This window comes from Peromyscus leucopus, chromosome 14, assembly GCF_004664715.2.
Source record: "Peromyscus leucopus breed LL Stock chromosome 14, UCI_PerLeu_2.1, whole genome shotgun sequence".
NCBI lineage: Eukaryota > Metazoa > Chordata > Mammalia > Rodentia > Cricetidae > Peromyscus > Peromyscus leucopus.
In genome coordinates this window covers 15694811-15708423 of record NC_051075.1, presented here as the reverse complement: position 1 = coordinate 15708423, position 13613 = coordinate 15694811, and the positions used below count along the sequence as shown (strand labels likewise).

Genomic DNA, 13613 nt, shown 5'->3' with positions numbered 1-13613 from the left:
CTTTAAATTTTTTTGTGTGAAATATGGACAGATGATTTTAAGCAACAGTCTTTTGTTGCATGTAATGTTTATCATCCCTGTCATGTTCTCTGCTTACATGGATCTTGTATATATGTTTATACAGGTTTTATGTTTGATAGGTCCAGTGGTGTGAATTATATGTAAATATATCATGATGTCTTTGGTGTGTGAGGATATGTGTTTAGAAACTGTGTGTTAGTATTGTTCTGGATGGATACAGGTACTTCTTAAGCATGTACAGGATGCAGCATTGTTCTGTGACTGGTGCAGATATGTGGATAATTCTAATTTTACCCAAAGTTGTTTTTCCATTTCTTCATAATGCTACAGAAGTTGAGGGCATATTCTGAATTTTCAAGAAGAAACAAACTCGTTTTTTAGAATCTTAGGAATATTATATATACTATGTACATAAGAATTTTGGTTTATAGTCTATAAACTTTAATATTAACTAATTTTAGAAAATGTTAATATATGAGTGAAAGGCTGGTGGGATAAGAAGGCTGATGGTAGTAGGGTAATGAACTTAATAAGAACAATGATGTCTATACATCTTTATATCTATATAGAGATGATAATAACATAATGAAGTCCATCACTTTTCTAGCTTTAAAAGCTAGTAAGGACAAAACAACAACAACAAAAAAAAAACAAAAGCAAAAGTTTCGGCCACTTTTGTGAGAGCACCTAAACAATGACCTTGGCTCCTGTATTTTGTTAGTGTCATATCCCAGGTACCCTTTGGCTTACCATGATACTGTGTCCCAGTATGTCCATCCTGAGTTGCACCCAGCCTCCCAGTACACTGGAGAGTGTCAGTGGTTTAACCATGGATATGTGACATGGAGCTCTTTGCTGCTTGCAGGAGTCATGAAGCAATATCATATAATGTTGTATATCCCTAGCATGAGAAGAGATTGGCATTCTAAGTCCAGTTTACAGTGCATGTGGGATGGTTTTGCATCATTGTGTTGAAAAAAAAAAAAACAAATTTAGGCCCTTCTAAGTTGTAGATCATCTGTACACAGTCATAAGGAATAGAAAATTTTGAAAATACTTTTATTATGAAAGCATTTTTTCTCCTCTATTTGATGAAGCCATTATTGTGTTAAAAACCAAGCTTTTTTTTAGGGAAGCATTGGTTTGTTTCAACAGCTGGGGTTTGGTTTTATATCTTTCAAGATGTACTGTGTGGTTTATTTCAAGTATGAGATTGAATCACTCTAAGATAGGAAACATTCATGTTGGGATCTTCTAGTGTGGAGACTAGCATGATAAATGGTGGCTGTCATTGCAATGAAAAGCCCCAGGAAACATACTCTTGCTCATTCTATTGCCCAGTTCTTTATTTAGAATAATAGTCTGATTGGACAAAGCAAGACACAGTGACTTCAGTATGAAATGAATGTGAATTCTTAGAATTCAGTGAAATTAATAGACATTGATTAACCAATCTTTTGTGGCATCTCCTAATTTCCTACTTCAAATTTTTATTTTGGACAACTTTAGAAATAGCATATTATAAAAGTTTGGGAAAGGATTTATTTTTGCTATAGCAATATAAAAAGCACCTTCACATAAACAAAAGCTGCACAGAAGGGAAAATGATTTTTCCATCAGCTCACATCTTACTATGATGAAATTTGTAGACACCCTCATGCATACCTTTTGGAACTTAACTGTGACAGGAATCAAAGTTTTAGAATTACTTGAATGTATTGTGTTGAAGGATTCTTTTCAGTCATACCAACTACATGAGTGTGTTATCTGTATGTTAATTAAGTAGATTGCTTAAAGTTTGGGAACTGTATAGTTTGTTAATTATAACAAAAAAATAAGTCTATGACAAATAAATGTGAAATTTTACATTTCTTGCGCTATTCATTTTAGGACACCAGCAATCAAGACACTGTTCATTTTAGACATTGAATAATCTAGCTTTTTAAATATGATTGCAAAAATTAAATTCAAGAAAATTCAGATAACAATTGATTAAAATTATTCCAAATTTTTATTTGATTTGCTTTCAAATATCTGAATTCACATAAGGTATGGAGAACAGTTCTTAAAAGGCAAGTGTATTTTTTTCTAGCTTATTTTTTTATTTTACCACATCATCATTACATTTTCAAGAAAACCTCTTCTTCTTTTGAAATTTACTTCCTGTTTTATCTTTTATTTCCTGTCTTTCTTCCCCTTCTAATTTAACACTTTACTGATTCTTTGTGGATGTCACACTGTGCATCTTGATTCCACTCATCTCCCTGACCCTTTGCATCCACTCTCTGCCCTTTCAACCTCCCCGCAAAATAAAACAAAAGAAGATGTAAAAGAAAAATCTCATCATGGAAGCCGTGGTGTGACATGGTGAGTCACACAGTATATGTACACCCTTAGTCCATGTACTTGCAAATGTTTGTTACAATGAGTCATTGGTCTGGTTCAAGGCCTCTGACTTCTGTTACACCCTGGATAGGGGCCCTCACTGGAACCGATCTTGAATATCCTGTTGTTGTCCTGGTCAGGGAGCTCCTGCAGTTTTGGGTCTGCAGGACCAGCCCATATTCATGCTCCTGTAGATAATAGATGGGGTGGATACTGGGGTGGGACAACTCATAACCCTAGTTCTGGGCCTGCGTAGTTGCAGGGTTGCTCAGCCCACCAGCTCTCCTGGTCCTCACCACCAGGTGAGCTCTCCAGCATTACCCTGGCTAGTTCACCACTTGCAGCAAGGAGCAAGGAGCGGGACCTCTTCTCCTGCTTTCCTCTCCCCAGGGCCGGTTCACCTGCACTTAGCACCTGGGCCCTCTCCACTGTGTTACCCAGGGGAGGTGCAGGGACCACTCTCTTGAGTGCTGCAGCTGGTGAGAGGCAAGGCCAGCTCTCTTGCTGTCCTGACCTCAGAGCCAGCTCTCCCACCTGCCACAGGCGGCAAGGGGCAGGGGTCAGAATCCCAGGTCAAAATCCCTTTTCTGCTGCTTAGCACAGTAGAAGGGAGCCACAGGCAATTCCTTCCTAATATGCATGTATCTCAGAAAGTACTTCTTTCTTCTCTTCCCCTTAGGCTTCTGTCTTAGAGGTGGAGCACAAACGTGTTTTCTTTGGCTTTGGGGTGGTTGTTGTTTCAATCATTGTCAGTTGTTGCTTATTGGCCATATACTGTATATGGGACATGCTTCACCATACTGAAAATATGCTAGTAAATGTTACACAAGGTCACTACCTTCAAGAGACAGAAAGGACTTTGGATACTTGGTAGCCTAAGTAATGTGTTAGGAAAGTATAACAATGTACTAGAGTAGATGGAGTGCTTTTGTGGCAGGACACATCTGTTTTCACAGAGTGACCACCTTCCTTTAGATCATTTTAACAAATTCTGGACTGATAAGATTACTTCTCCTATTTTGAAACATAAAGAAAATTTTGAAGTCTCTTCCACCTTGAGTTGTATCTATCTTTCTTCACTATCAAACCCTTGAATATATGGATAAAGAAAATGTGCATACACATATGTATATTCATACACACACACACACACACACACACACACACACACACACACACGCACACATATGTGGATGCATATGAAACAATAATGACCAAAGAAAAAGAGGATCTCACATTTGGGTGGGTCATGGAGGAATTGGAGAAGAAAAAGAGAGAGGGATGTTATGAAATTCTATTTTGATTAAAAATGTATTTTAAAAAAGAAAATGTGGTATATGTCCTTAACTCAGGTTTTCATATGTGTATAAATTTCATGTATATAAAAATGTAAAGTAGTTGACAGTAGGGTCTCGTGTATCACAAACTGTCAGGGAGCTTGTTGTGTAGTTGAAGATGACCATGAACTTCTGATCCTTCTGCCTCCACCACTCCGGGGATTCTATATGATACGCATCACTCATTGAATTGTATCTCCAACCCTAATAGAAAAATCTAATTGAATATTTTAAATTTAAATTAAATGTATTAATTATTATTATTAACAATAATAATAAATTAATAATTGTGAGCCATGAGATGTTCTGATATGTGTGTATAAAGAATGTTTAAATGACTTCTTCTTGAGTTGATAAGCCTGGATTATTTCTTTGTCATGATGATCTATATTGTAAGATTGTGTGGCATTGATCTTTCTTCACATAAAGTAACTTCCAGGTTCATCTACATTACTGCAAATGGCAAAAGTTCATTATTTTATTATGTTTGGGTTGGAGTCTCTATTGTTCATTCACCATGTTTTCTGTATTCGTTCATCACTGGTGGAATACTGATTGGTTTCTTTTCATGTGTGAACAGTGTTGTGATAGACATGGCACACCAGATGTCTCCTCAACATTTATTCCTTGCATCTGTACCCGGTGCAACTGCTCTGTCCTTCAAACCTACTAATTTCAATTCACTGAAGAATTCTCATTCTGATTTCCTTCCCACTAAAAGCATATAATACTCCCTTTTCTTCACCCCTCACCACTACTTTTGTCTTTTTGATAATATTCATTCTAACTGGGGTCAAAGGATTTCTTATTTTGGTTTCATTTGATTTTCCTATTAATTAATTAATGATATTTTCATTCACTTATTAGCTAGTTTTATTTGTTTTTATTCTTTTTTCATTTTATTTTATGTATATGGGTGTTTTGCCTATATAAACATGCATATATATATATATATATATATATATATATATATATATATATTTGTGTGTATGTACACCACATGTATACAGTACCTGCCAAGGCCAAAAGAGAGCATCAGATCCCCTGGAACTTGAGTTACAGATTGTTGTGAGCCACTGTGTGTGTGCTGAAATCAAATCCAGGTCTTCTGGAAGAGCAGCCATTGCTCTCAGGCACTGAACCAGAGCTCAGCCCTCATTTCTGTGTTATTACAGAACGGTTATGTAGTTGTACTGCCCTGTTTTTGATCATGTTGGTGTTCCTTACTTTGGTGGTGACTTGCTTTGTTGAGCAGAAACTTCTGCATTTAACAGGATTAGTTCTCTGTGTTTCCTTTTTTGTTGTTGCTTATTTTTTATATATGTGTAATGAAGAATTTTCTCCATACAATATGTTCTGATCATGGTTTCTCCTTCCTAACTACTCTGATCTTTCCCACATCCCTACCTTTTTGTAGACTTTTGTGCCTCATATTGCTTTGTTTGGTCATTTTTTTTTTTTGTCTTACTATGTTTTCTTTAACTTTTCTTGTATTTTTACCTTCTTTTCCAAAAACTCCTCCCTATCCCAATGTTCTGAAACATTTCTGCAGTTTTCTGGTGCTTTTGAAGTCTCAGCTCTCACATTGGTTGATCTGTGTGGCTGGTAGGATAAAGATCTGGCTTCGTTCTTGTGTGGAGGCATCCAGTTTTCCTAGCAGCATATACAATACATAATTCCTGGGATTGTAAAGACCCTCCTTGGATGTTTTGTGTTGCCCATCTTGCCATGTCACAAGTCATAGGCTCCGTTGTACACTGTGAGGTTAGTTATTTGACATTCACTAGTATGTTGTAGTCAAAAGTGTGAACTTGAATTTTAAAGTGGAACACACAGCACAGTTCTATTCCTAATTTATATAACCACTTACTGTACAGTGGAGACAGCCTCCCTGGGAGTCCTTTCCTTCATGCTGCCCAACACTGATTCATCTCCTAAGGGAAATTTACAATTACGTATTTTAGGAGAATCATTTTCTTATACCCTCAGGGAACAGTGAGCAATGCATGCGGCACCTTCCACTTTCATTTGTCTCCAGCAACCTGTTGCTGGCTTTTATTTATTTATTTGTTTATTTTAGCTTGATTCATCAAGTACGTCTCAGGACTAAGAGGAAAGACATCATTAATTTAATTTTTGTTTACTATAATGAATGAAAGTTTATTTAACCTGTTGCTGTTGTTGATCCTTATTTTAGTTTAACTGGGGAGGGTAGTGTTAAGAAAACATGGTGACATACATGTGTAGTTCTCCAGTAGAACCCTTAATAATTGTAACTTCTAGATGGAATTTTTAAATCCAGATACGTTTATATGTTCTGCTAAATTGTCTCCAAGAAGGAATGGGACAGCCTGTAGTCCCAGCCATATGGCATTTTTGCAGAACCCTTCTATATAGGTCTATAAAATAAGTCTGCAAATCAGTTATGCATGATAAAGCATAATTGCTCTTAAAAATACTGGAAAAATGTAAAGCTTTACCATTTATAAAGACAAGAGCATTTCTTATACTAAGACATGTTTGTCTTTATATGAAGAACTAACATTTGTAAGGCTGAGGCAGGAAGATTGCCATGAAACGAGGACAGTCTGGGCTACTCTGTGAGACCCTGTCTCAAATAAATGAATAAATAAGTAAATCATACTGGAACATTTGCTATTGCAGAACATAGAGTATCAATGGTTTTCAAAACTGATCAGCATTTTTTATAGAATTCTCAGTATCAAACATGTCACTTCACATAAATACATGGTACAAAATTGCAGAAGTAGAATTAGAGACATTTCAGAAATTGCTAGAAATTTGGTTCTACTTCCAAGCCAAACTTACTTATTTTTCGAAGAAACTCAGCCACTGAAACTACAATTTTTAAAAATCCAGCATTAGAATATAATACTCGTTTGGTATTTAACAGTCGCTGTTAAGAAAAATTATTCTATTTTCCATAATTAAATGATTCTGTTCTAACAAGGGCAGAAAATTTGAATGTACAGTGAAAACATGGCAGTTCATAACATAATAGTCTCAGATATGAGTGGAGGTGTTTGAGACAGTGTTCATTGGCTTTGCATGCCATGACAGCTTGTGCAGTGCAGTGTGTATATTATGTGTTCAAAACTCAAACTGCTGTGGTTTCATAGAGTGCAGGAAAAGTGAGCACTTTCAGAAAACCCGCCAAATACATCACGAGCTTGACTTTGAATTAAATTTTGGTTCTTATGAATTCAGAAGCCTCTCATTGTCAAATTTTCAGTCCCCACATTGAGTAAGAGGCAGTAGTATAAGATGGTGTCTTAGAGCCTCCATTTCTATGTCTATAAAGACCTTTTAATTATTTATTCATCAGAGCTATATGGTGTATTTAATTGCTTGCGAAGTCTTAATAGGTGGTATTGATGTGTTTACGTTGCATTGTTACGCCACCACTCTTCCCTGAGTTCGTTCTCTTTGCCCTGTGTATTTTCCTTGTTGTGATATCCCAGCTGTGTATGTCTGTGGAGAGTAATACACTGGCACTCTAATCATCTGATGTTTATCCATTTTCTGACTTTGAATTTTTTTTATATGTTAAGAAATTAATTGTATTAGAGGTCATTCTAGAATGCAGCAATTGTGATACAAACTTGCCTGGTCAAATGGTAGCCCGGTTCCTTCATTTCGCACTCACAAAACTATAATTTGTTAGCTAATTGCTGGCTGGAGAGCCTGTGTGGAAGACAGGCTTTGACATTGCCAATGGAAACTAACAGAGACCAAGCAGATAGAGATACTATACGACCCTTCATTGATCCTTAGTTGAGGAGGTAAATGATAAACACCTATGAGGACTATTAACAGCACTTTCTAGAAAACTAATATATAGTAATTATTTCTAATCAAGTAAGGTGAGATAACAGTGACATATTTTGTTTTTTAGGGTTACTTGGCATAGTATATTTGTGGAATTATTTAAGATACAAAATGCAGTTATTTATTTGAATTTAGCAGCTGTCCATTTTAAATGAGGTAGCGTATCTTAACTCTCCGCTTTATGTAAGGTAATTTTCTGTATTTATTTATTTTTAGAAGCATGATCTTTAGCTCCAGTATACACAACATGTAATAAAATTCACCTGGGAGTGGTGCTGTAAAAATCCCACTTATTAAATTTTGGCTTTTTTAATATTTGGAAAGTCTTAAGCAAATATAAGTATTTTCACAAAAATGATTAGTAAATTTTCAACTCTATTGCTTGCACAGTTTCCTGAATCAGAATGAAACATTTTCAGAAAAACAGGGCCTTCATTTCTTACCAGTTCTTCCCTGTGTTTTTTAAAATAAAACTTTAAAAATTGATATTACATCTGCATTGGAAGCTAGAGTACTAGAACATTCTTCTCTTATACCTAAAACATACTACCTACATTTAAAACAAGCATTAATTGCTTCATCTTAGCATAGTTTTAGTGACTTTTATCTATTAAAAAATCATAAACTGCACATAGGGCAGGATATGCTTATATTCTTACTCTTAGGAGACTGAGGCATGAGAATCTCAAATTCATGCCTCACCTACCCTACATAGCAAAACCCAACCTGCTCCCCAGCCTGACCCCCAATGAGGAGAGTTGGACTCTTAGTACTGTGTGTACATCTACTCCTGATTCTGCTCATTGCACACATGTATTTATTTGCAGATTGGATTTAGGATCTCTTTTTTACCCTTTTTTATTTAAAAGTTGTTTTTTTTTTTTTCATTTTATATACCAACCACAGTTCCTCCGTCCTCCCCTCTTTTTGCTCATTTCCTACCTTCTCCCTACCTTGCACCCCCACTAACTCCCCAGAGAAGGTGTGATCTCCCATTGGGAGTCAACAAAGTCTAGCATATCAAGTTGAGGCAGAACCAAGCCCCTCCCCACTGCATCAAACCTGAGCAAGGTATCTCCATAGAGAAATGGGCTCCAAAAAGCCAGCTGCTGTACCAGGGATAAATCCTCCTCCCACTGCCAGTGGCCCCACACAACTCTCACCCACATTCAGAGGGCCTAGTTTGGTCCCATCCAGGTTCCCCAGCTGTCAATCCAGAGTCAGTGAACTCCCACTAGCTCGAGTCAGCTGTCTCTGTGGGTTTCCCCATCATGGTCTTGACCCCTTTGCTCATTTAATCCCCCCTCCCTCTCTTCGACTGGACTCTGGGAGCTCCTCCCAGTGCTTGGCTGTGAATCTCTGCATCTGTTTCCATCAATTACTGGACGAAGGTTCTATGATGACAATTAGGGTAGTCATCAATCTGATTACAGGGAGGGCCAGTTCAGGCAACCTCTCCACTATTGCCTGGAGTCTTAGCTGGGATCATCCTTGTGGATTCCTGGGAATTTTCCTAGCACCAGGTTTTTCCCTAACCCCATAATGGCTCCCTCTGTCTAGATATCTCTCCTTGCTCTCCCTCTCTGTCCCACCCCCAACTCGACCATCTTGTTCCCTCATGTTCTCTTCCCACCTCTTCTTATATACCCTGACACCATGCTCCCAATTTACTCAGAAGATCTTATCTATTTCCACTTTCTAGGAGGATCCAAGCATGTCTTTCTTAGGGTCTTCCTTATTACCTAGCTTCTCTGGACATGTGGATTGTAGCCTGATTATCCTATGCTTTATGTCTAATATGACCTCTTTATGTGTGGTGGGTTCTCGTGTGGCCTCTGTATCATAGTAGCTTTCTAACTCTGATCCTCTTTGTGGTTCTTCCATCTTCTTTGGCCCTTCATGATACTAGCCAACTGACAATAGTGATGTCTTGGCAGCTCCAAAACTAGCAATGAATATCTTGTCTACACTTGGGGTAATATTATACCATCCATCATTAATGTTTTGGTTTTATTTTCTACAAATACTACTGATTTTCCATTATTTAAACTTTTGAGGTGACTATGCCAATTGATTTTAATTTGTGCCACTTTAAAATTTTGCAGAAGATGTTCTGTAAAACACTACATGGCCATGCTGATACTATTTACATGCAAGATTTAAACCCTTTCTATGTTGTAGGACTTCATGTGAATCACTCAGTAGGGAGGACACTGTCTGTTGGTCTTCCCTCCAGCAATAGTTAGCCCGAGGTTCTGTTTCGTGGCACTTATAGGACAGCGGTTAGGCAGCACCCAGACGGAAGTGACAAACCCACATGTGCGAGCCACTCCTTAACGTCCTGAAAAAAACAGCTTGATTTTTAAAAGATTATTAAATTGCTTTCTCTCTAAACACAACACAGTAGCAGCCGCTATACCATCACAGCATACTTTTCCTAAGAGTTTCTTCCACAGTTCCTAATTATTCTTGGTACAACATCAAAGATTTTTGTCAATATTGTCATATTTCTCAGCTAATAATAATGCCTGTTTTCCTTTTACATGCTTTATATGTTCTGGAGCATTCTATCTTCTCATCTTAGTGTTTTTTTCTAGTTTCCACTGAATATTATTTTTCTCAACTTAGTAGATTCATTGCATGAGACATTGGGGTTCTGACAATGAACACTTTCTCTAAATTCCATGACCTTTACACCTAAAACTGTTTTGCTAGGGTGTCCCATTTTTACCTCATGTTTAGATCATAAATTCTAGCTTCTTAGGATTTAGAATCTGCTTGTACTCCACTCAGTTGCTCTTCCTGCCTTTTGTTTATGCAAAAGAATAGTTACTCAGACACATGAATGTATATGTGCCATTCATGCACAAGTGTTTAATGGTACTGTGAGTGTTAGGTACTGTGGGTATAGGAACATGTCAGTATCCCATATTCCTGTGAACTTAGGCTGCTGAGCAAACAATAATAAAAACTGGTCATTTCTATCTGGGAGCATTCAGTATGCTTGGGCACACACAAAAGTACTTAGCCTGTACTAACACAAACCAGGCCAGTGCTTCCTGTGAAACTGACCAAGAACTATAAGATAAATATTGGTAAGGCAAATGAGTCAGTGTATAATAGAGTATCTAAGGAAAGGGTTGAAATCAAATGCAGAGCCACATGAAAAGAAATGGAGTTACTAAGAAAAAAGTCAAGAATGTGCTGGCAATCGTGTGTTTGGAGGCAGTGTGTGATATGAGCACACATTATGCCTTTGAAGCCTCGGGTCTGGAAATGAAGACCATGTTAGGGTTGTCTGCGAGTAAAGCGCCTTTCTGCCTAGCATGAAGTACTTTATAAATGACCCACTGAGTTTGTCCCTCCAACCACAGCCATGTATTCATGACAGTGGAAAGGAAGCCCTGACAAAGTTTCCAACAAGCTTGGAATTGGTTCATTTTAATGCAAGTCTTTCGCTGTGTCTGTGGAAAACAGCGGTGCTTACTTAAAATGTTTATGTCTCGATCCTTAGAACAGCCAAGGTTCTTGTACCCTCTTACAGACTACCCACTAATATTACTCATGGGACTTCTCTATCACTATTATCCTGTTCTGAGTAATACATAGTGTGGTAGCACATTGCTGAATTTCCTATGACAAGGAGCTTTCTCCAACACATTATGAGGTCTTAGACACAGATCAAAAATTGCTTTTCTAGTTCCTATAAACTTATGTTCGTGTGTGTAGTTTTAAATTGATTTCCACTTCAGTGTCAAGTTAAAAATGTGTATGTGCTGTATGCATGTGTGCACATGTGTGTGGATGCATGTGTGCACATGTGTGTGGATGCATTGTGCACATGTGTGTGGATGCATGTGTGCACATGTGTGTGGATGCATGTGTGCACATGTGTGTGGATGGGGCACCTGCTTTTGAAAGTGTGTTCATCCATGCAGGTGTGTGTGGGGGCCAAAGGTTGAAATGTCTTCCTTAGTCCCTCCTCTACCTTATATTTTAAGACAGATCTTTCACAAAATTTGGAAATCACTGTTTCCGCTAAACTGAGTGGCCATCAATTCTCAGGGAATCCTCATGTCTCTGAGCACTAGAATTACAGATGTTCATTATCATTACATCACAATTCCATGGATACTTGGATTGCTGTAACTTTAAGGCCTGGGCTACATCCTGTTCCAGGCCAGCCTGAACTACAGAATGATACTGTTTCAAAAGAACAAAAGTAAATAAGACATCTCTGCCTCCTTAGAAAACACCCATAATAACACTTTATTTTTCACCTGTTAAAAAGAAGGTAATATTTGTTAAAAAATCTTGTATCTTAGAGTTTTCCCATAAAAAAAATGATCATGATAAATATATTCACACTTTGCCTTAGCTCTAAACTAACAGGATTTGTCAAAATATTTTATTATGCAGTGATTAATTTAATTAGGAAGCTTATCTGTTCTTCATATGGTTAGGAAATTATTGCAGTTTAATCTTCTCCCACAGATAAACCATTTGCAGAATCACTTCCTGTGTTGGATGTACCCTAAAACAAATAGGAGATGACTAGATTAGTAGACCAATAGCTGATCTTCCATCCTAGATCAATAAAAATGTAGAGGATGGACTGTAGTAGGTAAAAATCTTTAGTCCTAACAGTTCATATATTATTTTCCTCTTTTGACAGCTCCTCATCTGTATTAACAAAATTTTGCATGTGGCTCATCCAAGGCTATTATTTAATTTATTAAAAATTATTTTCAGCCACCTTAACAGAACTGTGGGTTATACCCATGAATAAAGCTGTCACATTTTCTTTCTATTAAAGAGGGGCAAACAACAAATAAAGACCAGTACCCCAATACACCGGAAAGTTTTGGAAGACAGTTGGGGGCTATAATAAAGAAACGTGAGTTTATAGTTAGCACCAGCAAACTGTCTTATGATTGTGGAAGAGTTCACTGATGGGGTTTTACTGAGCTAAAGCTTATGGAATAAATGATGTCTGTGTGTGTAGCTGGGGGTGATGCCATAGGGAATGCTGGAGAAGCAGGGCTACTAAGACAGAGATCAGCAAGAAACAAGACCTAAGTGAGGGCAAGCTTGGCATGTTCCAGTAACTAAAAAAGACCTGACTCCCTGGAGTATAGCGAAAGGCGGGGAAAGTAATGTGAGATGAGGACAGAGCTGAGTTGAGCCAAATCCTGGTGGATTTGAAAGCCTCAGTAGAGTCAGAATTAAACTCTAACTGGCGATGAGACACTGTTGGTCTTTAAAGCATAGATTACATATGATCTGCATGTTTGAAACACCAGGAATGGAAGGTAAATGACAAAAGGGTGAAAGACATAATGAGACTTCCTCAATGGAGATAGTAATGGCTTGGAGTACAGGGAAGTGTTCTTAGACAGTGAATTAATTCATAATACATTTTTATATTTACAGCCATAGGGGATGCAGAAAGATTATCCTGGGAAGATAGTAGCTGCAAGAATACTGAAAAAGAAAGTGTTTCTATAAGGAACACACAGCTAATTGAGTCTGCCATGTGGAGAGGAAATGCAAATGCCTACGTTTTGTTCACTTGCTGTTTTCCTGATTGTTCTAAATTACAATATGCCTCCCATCCTGTATTGGTGACTGAAAACTTTACTATAGGACTTACTCTCTGCCTCTACATGTTTAAAAAAAATATTGCTATAGAACAGAAAATTCTCTGGGGAGATTTTAGAAGTTTAGAAATGCAAGCCTTGGGTAAGACAAGGCTCAGAGAGTATTGTGAAGTAGGAGTCTCATGGTGGTAGCTGAAGGCCTTGTGACTTGCATTATGTGGAGGTTTGGGAAGATGGGTACATAGAGTTCCAGTCCAGGTCATTATTTTAATGGCATGTGGTACTACAAGATGTTTTGCTCCTTAAAATTGTTTGGAGTCTTTAATGGGGAGGACAGTCAGGAGATACCGGAGTGCTATGCTGGGTAATGGTGAACAGAAGACTTGACCAAGATGACCCACCTGAAGGACACTCAGGACTT

General features: G+C 37.6%; 1 protein-coding gene across 8 annotated transcripts in view; it reads left to right on the top strand.

Moving 5' to 3' along the window:
* Window positions 1–13613, top strand: part of Nova1 (NOVA alternative splicing regulator 1) — a 123032-nt gene that overhangs the window by 81122 nt on the left and 28297 nt on the right. The window lies entirely within an intron of this gene.